Genomic DNA, 20,355 nt, shown 5'->3' on the forward strand with positions numbered 1-20,355 from the left:
ACCCCTGAGAATGTCCTGATCAGAGAGTGCAACTGCAGAAGATCCTGAAGAGCCAGCCTGCTGATGATCCTGGAACTGCTGACGTAAACTAGGATCCCGCGTCCAGCAGGTGGAGGAAGTGTGGCCAACCTTGCCACAGTAGGTGCAATGAGGACGAGGGCGGAGACTCGGACCGCGAGGCTGCTGACGTAAACTGGAATCCCAAGCATCAAGCAGGCGGTGAAGCTGCGCTATCTCATGCGCAGAGAGGGGCGCGACTGGAGAGGTCGGCGTACAATCAGGTGCCGAAGAGGAGCTATCACCCACACGCACAGAGGCCACCAAAGGGGGCGACAAAGAGCAACACGATGATGAAGATAGAGTCGGCAAAGCGCGGTCATAACCACGTGAAGAGGCCGCGAAAGTCGATGTAGAGCGGCAGGCCGACATAGACGGAGTCGACGAAGCGCGGCCATAACCGCGGGAAGAGGCCGCAAAAGTCGATGTAGAGCGGCGGGCCGACGTAGACGAAGTCGGCGAAGCGCGGGCAGAGTGATACGTCTCCAACGTATCGATAATTTCTTATGTTCCATGCTACTTTTATGATGATACTCACATGTTTTATACATACTTTATGTCATATTTATGCATTTTCTGGCACTAACCTATTAACGAGATGCCGAAGAGTCAGTTGCTGTTTTCTGCTGTTTTTGGTTTCAGAAATCCTAGTAAGGAAATATTCTCGGAATTGGACGAAATCAACGCCCAGGGGCCTATTTTTCCACGAAGCTTCCAGAACACCGAAAGGGAACCGAAGTGGGGCGACGAGGCGCCGCCACACTAGGGCGGCGTGGCCCAGGGGGGCCGCGCGGCCCTAGCGTGTGGGGCCCCCGTCAGCCCTCCGACTCTGCCCTTCCGCCTACTTAAAGTCTTCGTCGCGAATACCCCAGTATCGAGAGCCACGATACGGAAAACCTTCCAGAGACGCCGCCGCCAATCCCATCTCGGGGGATTCAGGAGATCGCCTCCGGCACCCTGCCGGAGAGGGGAATCATCTCCCGGAGGACTCTTCACCGCCATGGTCGCCTCCGGAGTGATGTGTGAGTAGTTCACCCCTGGACTATGGGTCCATAGCAGTAGCTAGATGGTCGTCTTCTCCTAATTGTGCTATCATTGTTAGATCTTGTGAGCTGCCTAACATGATCAAGATCATCTATTTGTAATGCTACATGTTGCGTTTGTTGGGATCTGATAAATAGTGAATGCTATGTTATGTTGATTATCAATCTATTATCTATGTGTTGTTTATGATCTTGCATGCTCTCCGTTATTAGTAGAGGCTCTGGCCAAGTTTTTACTTGTAACTCCAAGAGGGAGTATTTACGCTCGATAGTGGGTTCATGCCTCCATTTAATCTGGGACAGTGACAGAAAGTTCTAAGGTTGTGGATGTGCTGTTGCCACTAGGGATAAAACATCAATGCTATGTCTAGGGATGTATTTGTTGATTACATTACGCACCATACTTAATGCAATTGTCTGTTGTTTGCAACTTAATACTGGAGGGGGTTCGGATGATAACCTGAAGGTGGACTTTTTAGGCATAGATGCATGCTGGATAGCGGTCTATGTACTTTGTCGTAATTCCCAATCGAATTTCACACTACTCATCATAACATGTATGTGCATGGTCACGCCCTCTTTATTTGTCAATTGCCCAATTGTAATTTGTTCACCCAACATGCTATTTATCTTATGGGAGAGACACCACTAGTGAACTGTGGACCCCGGTCCATTCTTTACATCGAATACAATCTACTGCAATACTTGTTCTACTGTTCTCTGCAAACAATCATCATCCACACTATACATCTAATCCTTTGTTACAGCAAGCCGGTGAGATTGACAACCTCACTGTCACGTTGGGGCAAAGTAATTTGGTTGTGTTGTGCAGGTTCCACGTTGGCGCCGGAATCCCTGGTGTTGCGCCGCACTACACTCCGCCGCCATCAACCTTCAACGTGCTTCTTGGCTCCTACTGGTTCGATAAACCTTGGTTTCTTACTGAGGGAAAACTTGCCGCTGTGCGCATCACACCTTCCTCTTGGGGTTCCCAACGGACGTGTGTTGTACGCGTATCAAGCACTTTTTCTGGCGCCGTTGCCGGGGAGATCAAGACACGCTGCAAGGGGAGTCTCCACTTCCAATCTCTTTATTTTGTTTTTTTCTTGCTTTATTTTTATTTACTACTTTGTTTGCTGCACTAAAACAAAACACACAAAAATTAGTTGCTAGCTTTACTTTATTTACTGCCTTGATCTCCATATTAAAAACACAAAAAAATTAGTTACTTGCATTTACTTTATTTAGTTTGCTTTATTTACTATTGCTAAAATGGGTACTCCTGAAAATACTAAGTTGTATGACTTCACAAACACAAATAATAATGATTTCCTATGCACACCTATTGCTCCACCTGCTACTACAGCAGAATTCTTTGAAATTAAACCTGCTTTACTGAATCTTGTTATGAGAGAGCAATTTTCTGGTGTTAGTTCTGATGATGCTGCTGCCCATCTTAATAATTTTGTTGAACTATGTGAAATGAAAAAGTATAAGGATGTAGATGGTGACAAGAGGAAGAGCTAAAGATTGGTTGCTATCTCTGCCAAAGAATAGTATTGATTCATGGACTAAATGCAAGGATGCTTTTATCGGTAGATATTACCCCCCTGCTAAAATTATATCTTTGAGGAGTAGCATAATGAATTTTAAACAATTGGATACTGAGCATGTTGCACAAGCATGGGAAAGAATGAAATCTTTGGTTAAAAATTGCCCAACCCATGGACTGACTACTTGGATGATCATCCAAACCTTTTATGCAGGACTGAATTTTTCTTCGCGGAACCTATTGGATTTAGCTGCTGGAGGTACCTTTATGTCCATCACTCTAGGCACCGCAACAAAGCTTCTTGATAATATGATGATTAATTACTCTGAATGGCACACAGAAAGAGCTCCACAAGGTAAGAAGGTAAATTCTGTTGAAGAAACCTCCTCCTTGAGTGATAAGATTGATGCTATTATGTCTATGCTTGTAAATGGTAGGACTAATGTTGATCCTAATAATGTTCCGTTAGCTTCATTGGTTGCTCAAGAAGAACATGTTGATGTGAACTTCATTAAAAATAATAATTTCAACAACAATGCTTATCGGAACAATTCTAGTAACAACAATAGGCCATATCCTTATAATAATGGTAACGGTTATGGTAATTCTTATGGGAATTCTTACAACAATAATAGGAATACACCCCCTGGACTTGAAGCCATGCTTAAATAATTTATTAGTACACAAACTGCTTTTAACAAATCTGTTGAAGAAAAGCTTGGGAAAATTGATATGCTTGCTTCTAAAGTCGATAGTCTTGCTGCTGATGTTGATCTTTTGAAATCGAAAGTTATGCCTAATGAAAATAAAGATATTAAGTCATTTGCTACAGCAAACGCCATCCAAGTTAGAATTAATGAGAATATAAGATTGATGGCTGAATTGCGTGCTAGGTGGGAAAAAGAAGAAAATGCTAAAGATAACAATGTAGTCAAAGTTTGGACTATTAACACCACTAGCAATGAAAATGCTCCACATGTTGCTACACCTCCTACTATCAATGGTAAAATAATTGGTGTTGGCAATGTTTCCACTTCTAACGCAAAGCCTACAAAACTGCCGGAACCTGCTAAAACTGCCTGTGATAAAACTGCTGAAATTTTTTCCAACATTGGGGACAATGATCCCATTGCTTTAGATTATAATGGTTTAGATTTTGATGATTGCCACATATCTGAAGTTATAAAGTTCTTACAAAAACTTGCTAAAAGTCCTAATGCTAGTGCTATAAATTTGGCCTTTACAAAACATATTACAAATGCTCTCATAAAAGCTAGAGAAGAGAAATTAAATCGTGAAGCTTCTATTCGTAGGAAGTTAGAGGATGGTTGGGAGCCCATCATTAAGATGAAGGTCAATGACTTTGATTGTAATGCTTTATGTGATCTTGGTGCAAGTATTTCCGTTATGCCTAGGAAAATCTATGATATGCTTGACTTGCCACCATTGAAAAATTGTTATTTGGATGTTAATCTTGCTGATAACTCTACAAAGAAACCTTTGGGGAGGGTTGATAATGTTCGCATTACTGTTAACAATAACCTTTTCCCCATTGATTTTGTTGTGTTGGACATTGAATGCAATTCATCTTGTCCCATTATATTGGGAAGACCTTTTCTTCGAACTGTTGGTGCTATTATTGATATGAAGGAAGGTAATATTAAATATCAATTTCCTCTCAAGAAAGGTATGGAACACTTCCCTAGAAAGAGAATGAAGTTACCTTTTGATTCTATCATTAGAACAAATTATGATGTTGATGCTTCATCTCTTGATAATACTTGATACACACTTTCTGCGCCTAGCTGAAAGGCGTTAAAGAAAAGCGCTTCTGGGAGACAACCCATGATTTTACTACAGTACTTTTGTTTTATATTTGAGTCTTGGAAGTTGTTACTACTGTAGCAACCTCTCCTTATCTTAGTTTTGTTGCATTTTTGTGCCAAGTAAAGTCTTTGATAGTAAGGTTCATACTAGATTTGGATTGCTGCGCAGAAACAGATTTCTTGCTGTCACGAATTTGAGCAGTAGTCTCTGTAGGTAACTCAGAAAATTCTTCCAATTTACGTGAGTGATCCTAAGATATGTACGCAACTTTCATTCAATTTGAGCATTTTCATCTGAGCAAGTCTGGTGCACCTAAAAAATTCGTCTTTACGGACTGTTCTGTTTTGACAGATTCTGCCTTTTATTTCACATTGCCTGTTTTGCTATGCTTGATGGATTTCTTTATTCCATTAACTTTCAGTAGCTTTGTGCAATGTCCAGAAGTGTTAAGAATGATTATTTCACCTCTGAACATGTGAATTTTGATTATGCACTAACCCTCTAATGAGTTGTTTCGAGTTTGGTGTGGAGGAAGTTTTCAAGGATCAAGAAAGGAGGATGATACAATATGATCAAGGAGAGTGAAAGCTCTAAGCTTGGGGATGCCCCGGTGGTTCATCCCTGCATATTTCAAGAAGACTCAAGCATCTAAGCTTGGGGATGCCCAAGGCATCCCCTTCTTCAGCGACAACATTATCAGGTTCCTCTAGTAAAACTATATTTTTATTCCATCACATCTTATGCGCTTTTCTTGGAGCGCCTGTTTGTTTTTGTTTTTATTTTGTTTGAATAAAGTTGGATCCTAGCATTCATTGTGTGGGAGAGAGACACGCTCCACTGTTGCATATGGACAAATATGTCCTTAAGCTTTACTCATAATGTTCATGGCGAAGGTTGAAACTGCTTCGTTAAATTGTTATATGGTAGGAAACGGGAAATGCTACATGTGGTAATTGGTATAATGTCTTGAATAATGTGATACTTGGCAATTGTTGTGCTCATGTTTAAGCTCTTGCATCATATACTTTGCACCTATTAGTGAAGAAATACATAGAGCTTGCTAAAATTTGGTTTGCATGATTGGTCTCTCTAAGGTTTAGATATTTTCTAGTAAGGGTCAAACAACAAGGAAGACGGTGTAGAGTCTTATAATGCTTACAATATGTCTTTTATGTGAGTTTTGCTGTACCGGTTCATACTTGTGTTTGTTTCAAACAACCTTGCTAGCCTAAGCCTTGTATCGAGAGGGAATACTTCTCATGCATCCAAAATCCTTGAGCCAAACACTATGCCACTTGTGTCCACCATACCTACCTACTACATGGTATTTCTCCGCCATTCCAAAGTAAATTGCTTGAGTGCTACCTTTAAAATTTCTATTCTTTGCCTTTCCAATATATAGCTCATGGGACAAATAGCCTAAAAACTATTATGGTATTGAATATGTACTTATGTATTTTATCTCTTATAAGTTGCTTGTTGAGCGATAACCATGTTCCTGGGGACGCCATGAACTACCCTTTGTTGAATATCATGTGAGTTGCTATGCATGTTCGTCTTGTCTGAAGTAAGGGTGATTTATCATGAGTTGAATGGTTTGAGTATGCATATTGTTAGAGGAGAGCATTGGGCCACTAACTAAAGTCATGATCCATGGTGGAAGTTTCAGTTTTGGACAATTATCCTCAATCTCTCAATCTCTTATGAGAATATTATTTGTTGCTGAATGCTTATGCATTAAAGAGGAGTCCATTATCTGTTGTCTATGTTGTCCCGGTATGGATGTCTAAGTTGAGAATAATCAAAAGCGAGAAATCCAATGCGAGCTTTCTCCTTAGACCTTTGTACAGGCGGCATAGAGGTACCCCTTTGCGACACTTGGTTAAAACATATGTATTGCGATGATAATCCATGTTAATCCGAGCTAATTAGGACAAGGTGCGGGCACTATTGATAATCTATGCATGAGGCTTGCAACTTGTAGGATATAATTTACATAATGCATATGCTTTATTACTACCGTTGACAAAATTGTTTCTTGTTTTCAAAATCAAAGCTCTAGCACAAATATAGCAATCAATGCTTCCCTCTGCGAAGGGCCATTCTTCTACTTTTATGTTGAGTCAGTTTACCCATTTCTCTCCATCTTAAGAAACAAACACTTGTGTTAACTGTGCATTGATTCTTACATACTTGCTTATTGCACTTATTATATTACTTTATGTTGACAATATCCATGAGATATACATATTACAAGTTGAAAGCAACCGCTGAAACTTAATCTTCCTTTGTGTTGTTTCAATACCTTTACTTTGAATTTATTGCTTTATGAGTTAACTCTCATGCAAGACTTATTGATGCTTGTCTTGAAAGTACTATTCATGAAAAGTCTTTGCTATATGATTCAGTTGTTTACTCATTGTCTTTATCATTGCTTCGAATCGCTGCATGCATTACATGTGCTTTACAATAGTATTGATCAAGATTATGATAGCATGTCACTTCAGAAATTATCTTTGTTATCGTTTACCTACTCGGGACGAGTAGGAACTAAGCTTGGGGATGCTGATACGTCTCCAACGTATCGATAATTTCTTATGTTCCATGCTACTTTTATGATGATACTCACATGTTTTATACATACTTTATGTCATACTAGTTGAATGCCCGTGCGTTGCTACGGCTTTGTCAAATTCTTTTCTTGACGGTGAACATAATGTATTTGAAAATTTCCGTTCATGTGAAGTATGAAAACAGATATACCTATTTAATAACCAACCGAGAGAAACAAAGGCATTTAGGTTAACCAAACTTCATTTCACTTGACCTCTTCTATCACTTCAATATGAAGTGACACACTTCTATTTCACATTGCCTTGTTAATTGTTGTTGGTTCCTACATGATGTAGCTATTTTCATAAGTAACTATGAGAAAAAATGTTCCCTTTTGTCCCTAAGCTATTACGTGTAGATAATCCATATTGACCAAATCCACAAGTTTCAGTAAATCAAGGAAAGTTTAACAAACAACAAATTCCATGTGGAAAAAAAAATCCCAATTTTGGTTTTACATGAATTTCTATAATTTTCTTACAATTCCCTTGATTCTATTTGGATGACTATTTTGGTAGTATAATTTTTTTCCCGGTATCCCCTTCTTTTCTAAAGGAAAAAAGATGAATGTACATATGTGACTTCTACATAGGACCAGAAGTAAACACCCACCCGGTTCTACTCCATCCGTTCCCTGCGCGTAGGATATAAATTTAAACAACATAATCTCTTAATTTAGATGCTCTATTTTCTAATAATATAATTTTATGTTTTACAATTTATGTTATGTTTGTCAAATTGATAACATAGGGATGCCCCTGTGCGTAGGCTGTAAATTTAAACAACATAATCTCTTAATTTAGATGCTATATTTTCTATTGATAGATTTTTCATGTTTTATAATTTATGTTATGTTAGCAAATTGACAATATAGGGATGCGCGCAGGTTTAAATTGATAATACAGGGATGCGCGCAGGCATGTAAACCGGGACAGAGGTAGTAGTGTTGATGGAACAAATACACTCAATATAACACCTATTCTACCCGTTTTCAAGAAAGGGACGGAAACTACACTGGTTATTTCTCATAGCTGTGTGACAAACATTTTTCCTTCACTTGATAGTTACATAACTTCAACATCACCTGACCTATCATATGCTAGAAATAATCACCACTAACAAACACCTAAGATATTGTATATTTTCACTGGACGGAGATATATAGCATAGAAAATGTATATACACCGTGACTTGAAAACCACAATCACAGAAGAATGCGGAAAGTATATATTGCTCAAAAGACTTTCCACATGCTAGAGCCTCCATTCTGCCCCACCGCCCTGGCCACTTGATCATACTGTTCATACACAACATACGTCTCACATGTTATGACCAACATTACTACAAGTGGGATGAGCGCATTTGGCTCTGCATCAGGATTTGTCTTCATCTCTACTCTGATCCACTCCACACAACTCCGCTTGTAAAGTAGTTCAACTTGTAAATATGTTGCAATACTCATTAATCACTGAATTAAGCATTATCTATTTGCAATCAGCTGTGCTCATGCTCCAATACTTGTACCTGTGTGGAATAACAATCAGCCTTCTCCGGCTCGAGCGACCTGTTGTGCCTCCCACAACAAGCTCCCACCTTGTTTTTCTGTGTGGAATAATAAAATGGTCACACGATGAATAAAAACATTTGTTGGTGCTGATAATAGTAGACACGGTCAATCTCAAACAACAGTCAGTTAGCTCAATTGTTCCAGATCCAAACATCTACACATGTTCTCCCCATTGAAAAGGATCCTTATAGTAAGCGTAAAATGGAAGCATTTGAAGGTCTTGTGATACTGAAATGGTGAGTGGATAAACAATTAGAAAGTGTACTCAAAAGGATAGCAAATTGTTGGCTACCTGATAATTCAGATATGTTTCCTAAATTTAGAACATCTTTCTCCAATCATCCTCCTTCTAGTAAAAAAATAATATGATATTTCTCATTATGAAACATCAAACTGTATGTTCAGTAAACAAACAAAATACAAAGGAAATTTACAAATTTAGGTACATTCATGATCAATGCACGCAACTGAATGCGCAGAACCTACTATAGGGCTGAACATCACCTAAAACAAGGATGGGAGTTTTCTTTGTTCATCAGGCCCCATAGAAGAAATCAATAGAAATAACTTCACATCACATAAAAAGGAATAGAAACATCCTAGCTTACCTCCAAACCCTATAGAAATATACAGACATGAACTTTATGTAAGCCTATAATTTGTGAAACATCGATGGGAGAAACTTACTTCATGCACGCTTCATCGCGCATCATGGTCAAATAGATCACTAAATCTCAGTTTATGTGAGAAAATATATGTTGGATATATCTAAGCAACTTTTTCACATGGATTGGGGATTATCTTACAAACAACCTTTCCATTCAGAATTTCAGATGCAGCAGCCTTTCAAGTTTCAACCAAATTTTGCACGCACAGTGATAACTTCCTCTTTCTGAAGACAGCCAGATGAGATTGTGAGCACCTGATAGTGCAGTTACTTGTGTTCATACAAAGAGAAAATCATAAAAATTAGTTTTAAATGTTCCAAGTGCTTATCTTGATTAGAATGTTCTTGTTTAGTGCACCAAAAAAATGGTACTGTACCATGAAAAGATATGATCCAGAACTGCAATCCATGCATAATTGGTTTTACATGTTTAGGTGGTAACTATGCAGATAGTTGATTCCTACATGAGATTGTGTACACATCTCGAAATATAACAACTACCGAAGTTGCATGTATGGGGAAGGTGCATACATGCTAAGATTTCCCTGCCAAATGACCACTTGCCGGACCGCCATCAATGCAGAACACGTTATTGAAATATTATTGATCTAGCTAAACATACTTGATTTTACTATTTTCATCACAACTCAAATGTCACGGCAATGAACCTTTTTAAAGAAAAAACAGGATCTCTCTTCCTTCAGCAAAGTTCATGCTTATATCCACAGTACTTATTCAAATGGATGGTTTAGTGGTTATCTAGAGTGGAATGTTCTTGCTTCATGCAGCAAAAAAATATATGGCACCATAAAAATACTGTGCTTACGGATAAAAATAATAATTTCATGATTTGACTATTTCAAAACAATGTGATAAAAGAGGACGATGTAGAGTGAAAAGGGCAATCCCCAACCGAAAAATCCTGAATATCGTCCAAAGGGAGTAATAAGCACATGTTCATAGATTATTCTTTCTAGACCAAAATTACCCACATGGTTGATAGATATCCTGTAAGAAATGTGATTTATAAATTTAGAAACGCAAGAATCAGGGACAATGTTCCTAAAAACAGAACAAAAACTAACTACTCATGAAGAGAACTGTGAATTACAGCTGGATCAATCAAATGTGCTGCCAGTTCATCCTTACCTGAGTCAGTGGCTGGGGTTTCACCTGCCCTGTCCGGGTCCTCACGGCTATCGTCATAAGTTGTACATCAATCAAATAGTCCAAGCATGATTGATTTCTTCGATGAATATTGCTCCGACCAGAGCAAAGACCAATGTCATGCCAAGAACAAAAATGGGACATAACAAGGGGCAGACCCAGGTATAGCTGAGTGGGGGCAGTGGCCCCCACTCAAATTTTTAATTTCAGTGAAATTTCTTCATACTTCAATGGGAAAAATTCAAAAAACAGTGTATTTCTATCACAAATGCCCCCACTCAATGGAATCGCCCCCACTGAAACTTTTGGCTAGGTCCGCCAGTGCATAACATAGGCACATACCAACGTTCACATCAACACCCAGTGGTCTCTCATTCATCCACGGTGATGGTGGCTGCTGCTAAAACAGACGTCCAAACATGAACCCCAGCTAAACGAAACAAAATCTCATTCGCACAGATAGGCAAAATTCAAATCCACTTTACCACAAACGGGCTCGCCTCTTTTTCTTCTCGCCTTCTTCTCGTGTTGTTTAGTGTGTCCTTTCGGTCAGCGACCCCATATCTTGGAATCTGAAAACAAAATCAAAACAATAAATTGGGACAAAATATTGATGGCACCATTATTCAAACTCTGAATCTGTTGTATCGACTACAGTCGGATTCAGTTCAAAGGAATCAGTTCAAAGTGAACGCGATGTAGCTGTACTGCAACAAATACTCACATGTACCTGAAGAATGGCACGGTATGAGCTGGTGGAGCAAAGCATCGTGAATGATTACTCCAGTCTATATCAGTAACTATTTCTAATCCAGGTTTAGATGCATTTGCTTTCAAGTTCACTCTGTTCAGTAGTCATTTTTAATCCAGATTTCTTCACCTGCACAAATTCATGTACTCCATGCTGTCAAGATCAATCTGTTCATTGGACATTTGTTGTCAAGTCATATCAGTAAATTATGTTAGCACGTGGAATTATGTTGGTATGATGTGCAGAACAAGTGGCCATTTTAAACTGAAACTGTAATGTCCATTTGAAACTGAAACTGAAAATGTCATGTCTATTTCAAGAAGCTCCGTTCTGATCATGCATGTCAACCCAAGAAGTGTAACATGTCGAGTCAGTACTCCATCGCGCCATCCACATTGTGCGGGTGGCAGAACCGCTCTGTGCTGCCGTCCGATACACCCTTCCATCCACGTACTTAAGTGGAAACTATTTGAGTTTTAAAAAAGTTAGAATTGACGTAGTAGTAGAAAGAAAAAGTAGAAAGAAAAGGAGCTAGGCCGGCCAGTCATTGGATCAGACCATTCATCGCCATCTCGTTTCTCACGACACTGATAAGCGATGGTCTCTGGGGCCTAATCATACGGCCCCATTATTATGTTGTACATTCCCGTATCTATTCCTAGAAGTGGTGCCTGGATGGGGGTCTGTAGGAGTCTCAATAACCAAATACGACTAACCCCATCATCACCCTGCATCTCAAACACGGAGATCGCTGCCGATTTGGAGGGGTTGATTGAGGGATGTTGGCCTCACCGGTGGGAACAGCACGTCGGCGGCTGGGGTGGTGTACTCCTCGAACATGGCCTCGTAGGGGACGTTGAGTTCGTGCAAGGGGCTTCGCGCCGGCAGCAGGAGCGCCTCCCGCGGGCGCGGTGGGAACCCTGGGGCGATCGATTTCCCTGAGATTACGCCCTGGTGCGGCATATTCATTTCCAGAGCTGGGGTTTTCAGCCGGATCGGAGCGTCAACTCTCAAATCACAAAAATTAACTGGCAACCGAGATATTGATATGACAAGGGGATCGAGAAATCGGGGGAACTTACAGCCTGGAGTTCAATGTGGACGCATCGCCGACTCCGTATGTGATGAAGGCCTCGCAGACATTAGCGGCGACATCTTCCATGACAGAGATTAGATGGAGGATGCGTTGCGGCTGGTCATGGAGGCTGATAGTGTAGTCACATGTGTGTAGACTGGTTCCGGTTGTGGAGAGCCAACGTGGATCAAGATCTCTAGCGCGGATAGACGTTGCAAATGGTAGAGAAAGCGACATAGCATGGGTATGGGGAGGCGGTGCCGCCGGTGTTGAGGCGGGCGGCGATTTGGGAAAGGCGGCATGGAGTCGTGGGCATGGGGTTGATGACGAACGTGGGTATGCGGTTCCTTTCAAATTTTCCATTTAATTTGTCTCGAACGATTCGGGATCCACGGACGCGGGCTAGTGGCGATGGGATGGACGTACCAACCATCTCACCACCTCTAGACATTTAATATAGTAGAGATTTATGCATTTTCCGGCACTAACCTATTAACGAGATACCGAAGAGCCAGTTGCTATTTTCTGCTATTTTTGGTTTCAGAAATCCTAGTAAGGAAATATTCTCGGAATTGGACGAAATCAACGCCCAGGGGCCTATTTTTCCACGAAGCTTCCAGAACACCGAAAGGGAACCGAAGTGGGGCGACGAGGCGCCGCCACACTAGGGCGGCGCGGCCCAGGGGGGCCCGCGCGGCCCTAGCGTGTGGGCCCCCCGTCAGCCCTCCGACTCCGCCCTTCCGCCTACTTAAAGTATTCGTCGCGAATACCCCAGTACCGAGAGCCACGATACGGAAAACCTTCCAGAGACGCCGCCGCCAATCCCATCTCGGGGGATTCAGGAGATCGCCTCCGGCACCCTGCCGGAGAGGGGAATCATCTCTCGGAGGACTCTTCACCGCCATGGTCGCCTCCGGAGTGATGTGTGAGTAGTTCACCCCTGGACTATAGGTCCATAGCAGTAGCTAGATGGTCGTCTTCTCCTAATTGTGCTATCATTGTTAGATTTTGTGAGCTGCCTAACATGATCAAGATCATCTATTTGTAATGCTACATGTTGCGTTTGTTGGGATCCGATGAATAGTGAATGCTATGTTATGTTGATTATCAATCTATTATCTATGTGTTGTTTATGATCTTGCATGCTCTCCGTTATTAGTAGAGGCTCTGGCCAAGTTTTTACTTGTAACTCCAAGAGGGAGTATTTATGCTCGATAGTGGGTTCATGCCTCCATTAAATCTGGGACAGTGACAGAAAGTTCTAAGGATGTATTTGTTGATTACATTACGCACAATACTTAATGCAATTGTCTGTTGTTTGCAACGTAATACTGGAGGGGGTTCGGATGATAACCTGAAGGTGGACTTTTTAGGCATAGATGCATGCTGGATAGCGGTCTATGTACTTTGTCGTAATGCCCAATTGAATTTCACACTACTCATCATAACATGTATGTGCATGGTCATGCACTCTTTATTTGTCAATTGCCCAACTGTAATTTGTTCACCCAACATGCTATTTATCTTATGGGAGAGACACCACTAGTGAACTGTGGACCCCGGTCCATTCTTTACGTCGAATACAATCTACTGCAATACTTGTTCTACTGTTCTCTGCAAACAATCATCATCCACACTATACATCTAATCCTTTGTTACAGCAAGCCGGTGAGATTGACAACCTCACTGTCACGTTGGGGCAAAAGTAATTTGGTTGTGTTGTGCAGGTTCCACGTTGGCGCCGGAATCCCTGGTGTTGCGCCGCACTGCACTCCGCCGCCATCAACCTTCAATGTGCTTCTTGGCTCCTACTGGTTCGATAAATCTTGGTTTCTTACTGAGGGAAAACTTGCCGTTGTACGCATCACACCTTCCTCTTGGGGTTCCCAACGGACGCGTGCTGTACGCGTATCACAGAGCCGCATGAAGAGGCCGCAAAAGTCGGTGAAGCGCGGGCAGAGCCGCGTGAAGAGGCCGCAAACGGCGACGAAGAATGGCTAGCCGTCATGCACGGAGGAAGCGGACAAATACCAAGTACCGAAGGGAGGCCCAAAGATATGGCGGGATCAGCGGAAGAAGACATCGGGTAACAAGAGCCGACGACAGTATTTTTTTCTTTTTTTTGATTTTTTTTAGATCGAAGTCAACAGGGAGATGAAGCAGATAGAACGAGCAGGGCCGGCGCGGAGGGAGCGTTGATCCGGACGAGCGGGGAGAGCAGGCTCCTGGCGCTGCGTGGAAGGAATCCGCAAGGCAGTGGCACTGCTCCACGTCGCTCCACTAACGGGGCCCGAGTTCGATTTCCCCCTGGCGCTGCGTGGAAGGAAGAGACGAGCGGGGAGAGCAGATCGGGGGGCCTGGCGATGGGATCGGGAGCGGGCGTCGGGGAGCGGCCCGATGGGGTCTGGCGATGGGATCGGGAGCGGGCGTCGGGGAGCGGCCGGGACAGGCGGAGCCTCGCGGAGCCTCGCTATAGGGAGCAGGGAGCAGGGGCCGAGCGGGCCAGGGATGGCAACGAACCGAGCCTGGCGATGGAGATCGGGAGCAGGTCTCCCAGATCGAGCAGGTGCAGGTCAGGGATCGGGGATCGGGTCTCCCAGATCAAAGATGAGAGGAAGAGCAGCAGATTGGAGCGGACGGACGGGCGACGGAAGGAGATGAACAAGCATCGGCCGGGAGAACTAGAGGATCAATTTTTGCTCTGATACCATGTTAGGGCAATATGCTTATTGTATTACCAGGGGGCCAAAGGTCACAATATATAGAGGTCACAATATATAGTACATGTACAGGTGCACATATGCAGAAAGCCCCCTAACATATGGGGAAACTACAATATACATAGAATCAATAAATTTGGGTTTTACTTCCCTCGAAGACTGTTGCGATCCCCTATACTTGTGGGTTATCAAGACTATTTTCTGGCGCCGTTGCCGGGGAGGCATAGCTCTACTCATAAGTTCACCTGGGAGTACACTCTACCTCTCTCTGTTTTTATTTTATTTTATTTTGTTTTGCTTAGTTTACTTTTGTCTAGTTTATTTGTGCTTAGTTTATTTCTGTCTAGTATTATTTTGCTTAGTTTACTTTTGTCTAGTTTGTTTTTGTCTTGTTTTATTTTTCTTATATACCCAAAAATCCATAAAAATTTGAAAAACCTAAAAATTAATAACTATTGTTATGGGAGAACCTACAACCTATTTGGAGCTTATAGAATTATATAATAATTATAGAGAATCAAGAACGGGTAAAGTCATGAGTGTTGTGATAGAAAAATTGAATACAATTGCTAAAATCTTGCTTAAACGCCATGATATAAAGTGTTGCTCTAAACAGGATAGTAAACATCTAAAATTCCAATGTGGCTTTAGTGAAGAAGCTTTAATTAAGAACTATAATTGGAATTACTATATTCATTTTGGGTTCGAAGAAGTAGAACAATTTGTCTTATTTATGGGAGCTTCTGAGATCGAATCCTTCATGTCTAAAAATTATGAAACTTGTGCTGCTTGTAAGGACCTTAAAGATTATGTCTCTTCTATCCTTAATTTTTGCATAGAAAGTTACAGTGATAATCCTTATATTATTGATTATAAAGAGAGACTCATTAATGCACAAGAATGCACTCACAATTTGCAGGAACCTGTGGAAGAAGAAATTGATGAACCTGAAAGCTCATTGGATGAAAAAGAGGAGGAAATTGATGAACCTGAAAGCTCATTGGATGAAAAAGAGGAGGAGAGTGATGAACAAAAGGAGGAAGAATGGATTAGCTACCCATGCCAACCTTCTAATGAGAGTAACTCTTTATCTCTTACACTATTTGATTGTCCTCCATGCTTACCAAAGGAGGTTGAATGTTATGTTCCTGTGGATTCTCTTGAAATATTTCCTATGAGTAAAACTTGTGAGAATAATTATGCTACTGTTATCTATGATAATCCATGCTATTTTGATAAATCTTATGATAATGCTTTGTTTGTGCCTGATATCGAAATGCATGGTACTAAAGAGTTTTGCTTAGCAAATGTTTATCATAAAGCTCTAGATGATGGTCCTATGTTACTTGATTATATTAATTGTACTACTAATGAAAATGGGATTGGAGAGATCTTGACTTTATCTAGGAGTCCCATATCTTTTGAGATTGATCGATCATCTTGTTATATTATTGATAAAAGTGGGTTTGAAAGTTTTGATCCCACTATCTTTGAGCTTGATGAAAATTATGTGTTTGTAGATCATGAAAAGCATGCTGCATGTGATACTTATATTGTTGAGTTTATTCATGAAGCTACTGAAAATTATTATGAGAGAGGAAAATATGGTTGTAGAAGTTTTCATGGTACTAAAACACCTCTCTATATGCTGAAACTTTTGAAGTTACTCTTGTTTTATCTTCTTATGCTTGTCACTTTGATCTTCATGAATTTATTTGTGTACAAGACTCCTATGCATAGGAAGCGGGTTAGACTTAAATGTGTTTTGAACTTGCTTTTTGATGCTCTCTTTGCTTCAACTCTCATCCTTATGTGAGCATCATTAAAATTGCTGAGCCCATCTTAATGGCTATAAAGAAAGAACTTCTTGGGAGATAACCCATGTATTTATTTTGCTATTGTTTTGTTGTGTCTTGGAAGTTTTTACTACTGTAGCAAACTCTCCTTATCTTTATTTTATTGCATTGTTGTGCCAAGTAAAGTCTCTAATAGAAGGTTGCTACTAGATTTGGATTTCTGCGCAGAAACAGATTTCTTGCTGTCACGAATTTGAGTAGTCCCCTCTGTAGGTAACTCAGAAAAATCTGCCAATTTTTGTGCGTGTTCCTCAGATATCTACGCAACTTTCATTAGTTATGAGTTTTCTGATTTGAGCAACGGAAGTACCTCTTAAAAATTTGTCTTTACTGGATGTTCTGTTTTGGCAGATTATGTCTCTGTTTTTTTTCATTGTCTCTTGTGGACTTTAAGCAAGGCTTTCTAGACGTGGAGAGCTGTAGCTAATGTTTTATTGAGTTCTTGCAATGTGTCACTACAGGACTAAAAGTGGATTAAAGTTTTTTTTGAGTACTAACCCCTCTAATGAAGTTTATGAGAAGTTTGGTGTGAAGGAAGTTTTCAAGGGTCAACAGAGGAGGATGATATATGATCAAGAAGAGTGAAAAGTCTAAGCTTGGGGATGCCCCCGTGGTTCATCCCTGCATATTTCAAAAAGACTCAAGCATCTAAGCTTGGGGATGCCCAAGGCATCCCCTTCTTCATCAACAACTTATCAGGTCACCTCTAGTGAAACTATATTTTTATTCGGTCACATCTTATGTGCTTTACTTGGAGTGTCTGTGTGTTTTTATTTTTGTTTTTGTTTGAATAAGACCGGATCCTAGCAATCCTTGGGTGGGAGAGAGACACGCTCCGCTTTTTCATATGAACACTGGTGTTCTTCGTTTTACTTTTAATGTTCATGACGAAAGTTGGAAGCTACTGCACTTATTGTTATTTGGTTGGAAACAGAAAATGCCTCATATTGTCTTGGATAATTTGATACTTGGCAATTGTTTGAGCTCTGAAGTAGATCATGATTAAGCTCTTGCACCATGTAGTTTAAACCTATTAGTGGAGAACTACCGTAGAGCTTGTTGAAATTGGTTTGCATGATTGGTCTCTCTAAGGTCTAGATATTTTCTGGTAAAAGTGTTTGAGCAACAAGGAAGACAGTGTAGAGTCTTATAATGCTTTCAATATGTTCTTATGTAAGTTTTGCTGTACCGGTTCATACTTGTGTTTGCTTCAAATAACCTTGCTAGCCAAAGCCTTGTACTGAGAGGGAATGCTTCTCGTGCATCCAAAACCTTGAGCCAAAACCTATGTCATGTGTGTCCACCATACCTACCTACTATTTGGTATTTCTCTGCCATTCCAAGTAAATACTTCATGTGCTACCTTTAAACAATTCAAAATTTATCATTCTTATTTGTGTCAATGTTTCATAGCTCATGAGGAAGTATGTGGTGTTTTATCTTTCAATCTTGTTGGGCAGACTCTCACCAATGAACTAGTGGCTTCATCCGCTTATCCAATAATTTTGCAAAAAGAGCTGGCAACGGGGTTCCCAGCCCCAATTAATTAACTTTCATTAATAATTCTCTTCACATGTTTTGCCCTGATTCATCAGTAAGCAACTTAATTTTGCAAATAGACACTCCTTCATGGTATGTGAATGTTGGAAGGCACCCGAGGATTCGGTTAGCCATGGCTTGTGTAAGCAAAAGGTTGGGAGGAGTGTCAACCATAAATAAAACTAAAGTACATGTGTAAACAAAAGAGAAGAAGGATGATCTACCTTGCTGGTAGAGATAACGTCCTTCATGGGAGCCGCTCTTTGAAAGTCTGTTTGATGAGGGGGTTAGAGTGTCCACTACCATTCGTTGACAACAACAAACACCTCTCAAAACGTTACTTTTATGCTCTCTATATGATTTCAAAACTTAAAAAGCTCTAGCACATGATTTAATCCCTGCTTCCCTCTGCGAAGGGCCTTTCTTTTACTTTATGTTGAGTCAGTTTACCTACTTCCTTCCATCTTAGAAGCAAACACTTGTGTCAACTGTGCATTGATTCTTACATACTTGCTTATTGTACTTATTATTTTACTTTGTGTTGACAATCATCCATGAGATATACATGTTGAAAGTTGAAAGCAATTGCTGAAACTTAAATCTTCCTATGTGTTGCTTCAAAACCTCTTATTAAGAATCTATTGCTTTATGAGTTAACTCTTATGCAAGACTTTTTGATGCTTGTCTTGAAAGTACTATTCATGAAAAGTTTTGCTATATGTTATCTATTTGTTAGCAAACTATAGATCATTGCCTTGAGTCACTTCATTCATCTCATATGCTTTACAATAGTATGATCAAGATTATGTAAGTAGCATGTCACTACATAAATTATTCTTTTTATCGTTTACCTACTCGAGGGCGAGTAGGAACTAAGCTTGGGGATGCTTGATACGTCTCCAACGTATCTATAATTTCTGATGTTCCATGCTAGTTTTATGACAATACCTACATGTTTTGCTCACACTTTATAATGATTTTATGCATTTTCCGGAACTAACCTATTAACAACATGCCGAAGTGCCACTTCATATTTTCTGCTGTTTTTGGTTCCAGAAAGGCTGTTCGGGCAATATTCTCGGAATTCGACGAAACAAAAGCCAAACATCTTATTTCACCGAGACGGGCCAGAACACCGAAGGGGAGCCGGAGAGGAGGCCCAGGGCCCCCACACCATATGGCGGCGCGGGTGGCCCCCTGGCCGCGCCAGCCTATGGGGTGGGACCCCCAGGCGCCCCCTTGCGCCGCCTCTTCGCCTATATAACCCCTCGTGACCTAAAAACCCTATACCAATTGACGAAACTCCAGAAAGACTCTAGGGGCGCCGCCGCCATCGTGACACTCCGTTTCGGGGGACAGAATCTCTGTTCCGGCATGCCGGCGGGACGGGGAAGTGCCCCCGGAAGCCATCTCCATCAACGTCACCGCCTCCATCATGCTCCGTGAGTTGTTCCCCCATGGACTACGGGTTCTAGCAGTAGCTAGTTGGTACTCTCTATCCCATGTACTTCAATATAATGATCTCATGAGCTGCCTTACATGATTGAGATTCATCTGATGTAATCGGTGTTTTTTTTGTTGGGATCCGATGGATTGTTACATTATGATTAGTCTATCTATAAAGTTTGTGATGTTATTGTTGCTGCAATCTTGTTGTGTTTAATGCTTGTCACTAGTGCACGAGTGGCATGATCTTAGATTTAAGCTCTATAATTATTGCTTAGATTGTATCTACAAGTTGTTTGCACATATTGCTGTCTGGAACCCGAGGCCCCAAAGTGACAGAAATTGGGGCAACCCGAGGGGAAGGCTGTGATATGAGGATCACATGTTTTCACCAAGTGTTAATGCTTTGCTCCGATGCTCTATTAAAAGGAGTACCTTAATTGCCAGTAGATTCCCTTGAGGCCTGATGTCTACG

At 41.0% G+C, this 20,355-nt stretch overlaps 1 long non-coding RNA gene across 1 annotated transcript; it reads right to left on the minus strand.

Moving 5' to 3' along the window:
• Positions 1 to 8,283: 8,283 nt before the first annotated feature.
• Positions 8,284 to 10,634, minus strand: LOC127335032 (uncharacterized). The gene is made up of 2 exons (XR_007872567.2): positions 10,476 to 10,634; positions 8,284 to 8,887 (listed from the first exon to the last, which is right to left on the minus strand). It is a non-coding gene; the product is annotated as an uncharacterized lncRNA (long non-coding RNA).
• Positions 10,635 to 20,355: the final 9,721 nt, after the last annotated feature.

This window comes from Lolium perenne, chromosome 2 (assembly GCF_019359855.2).
Source record: "Lolium perenne isolate Kyuss_39 chromosome 2, Kyuss_2.0, whole genome shotgun sequence".
Taxonomy (NCBI): domain Eukaryota; kingdom Viridiplantae; phylum Streptophyta; class Magnoliopsida; order Poales; family Poaceae; genus Lolium; species Lolium perenne.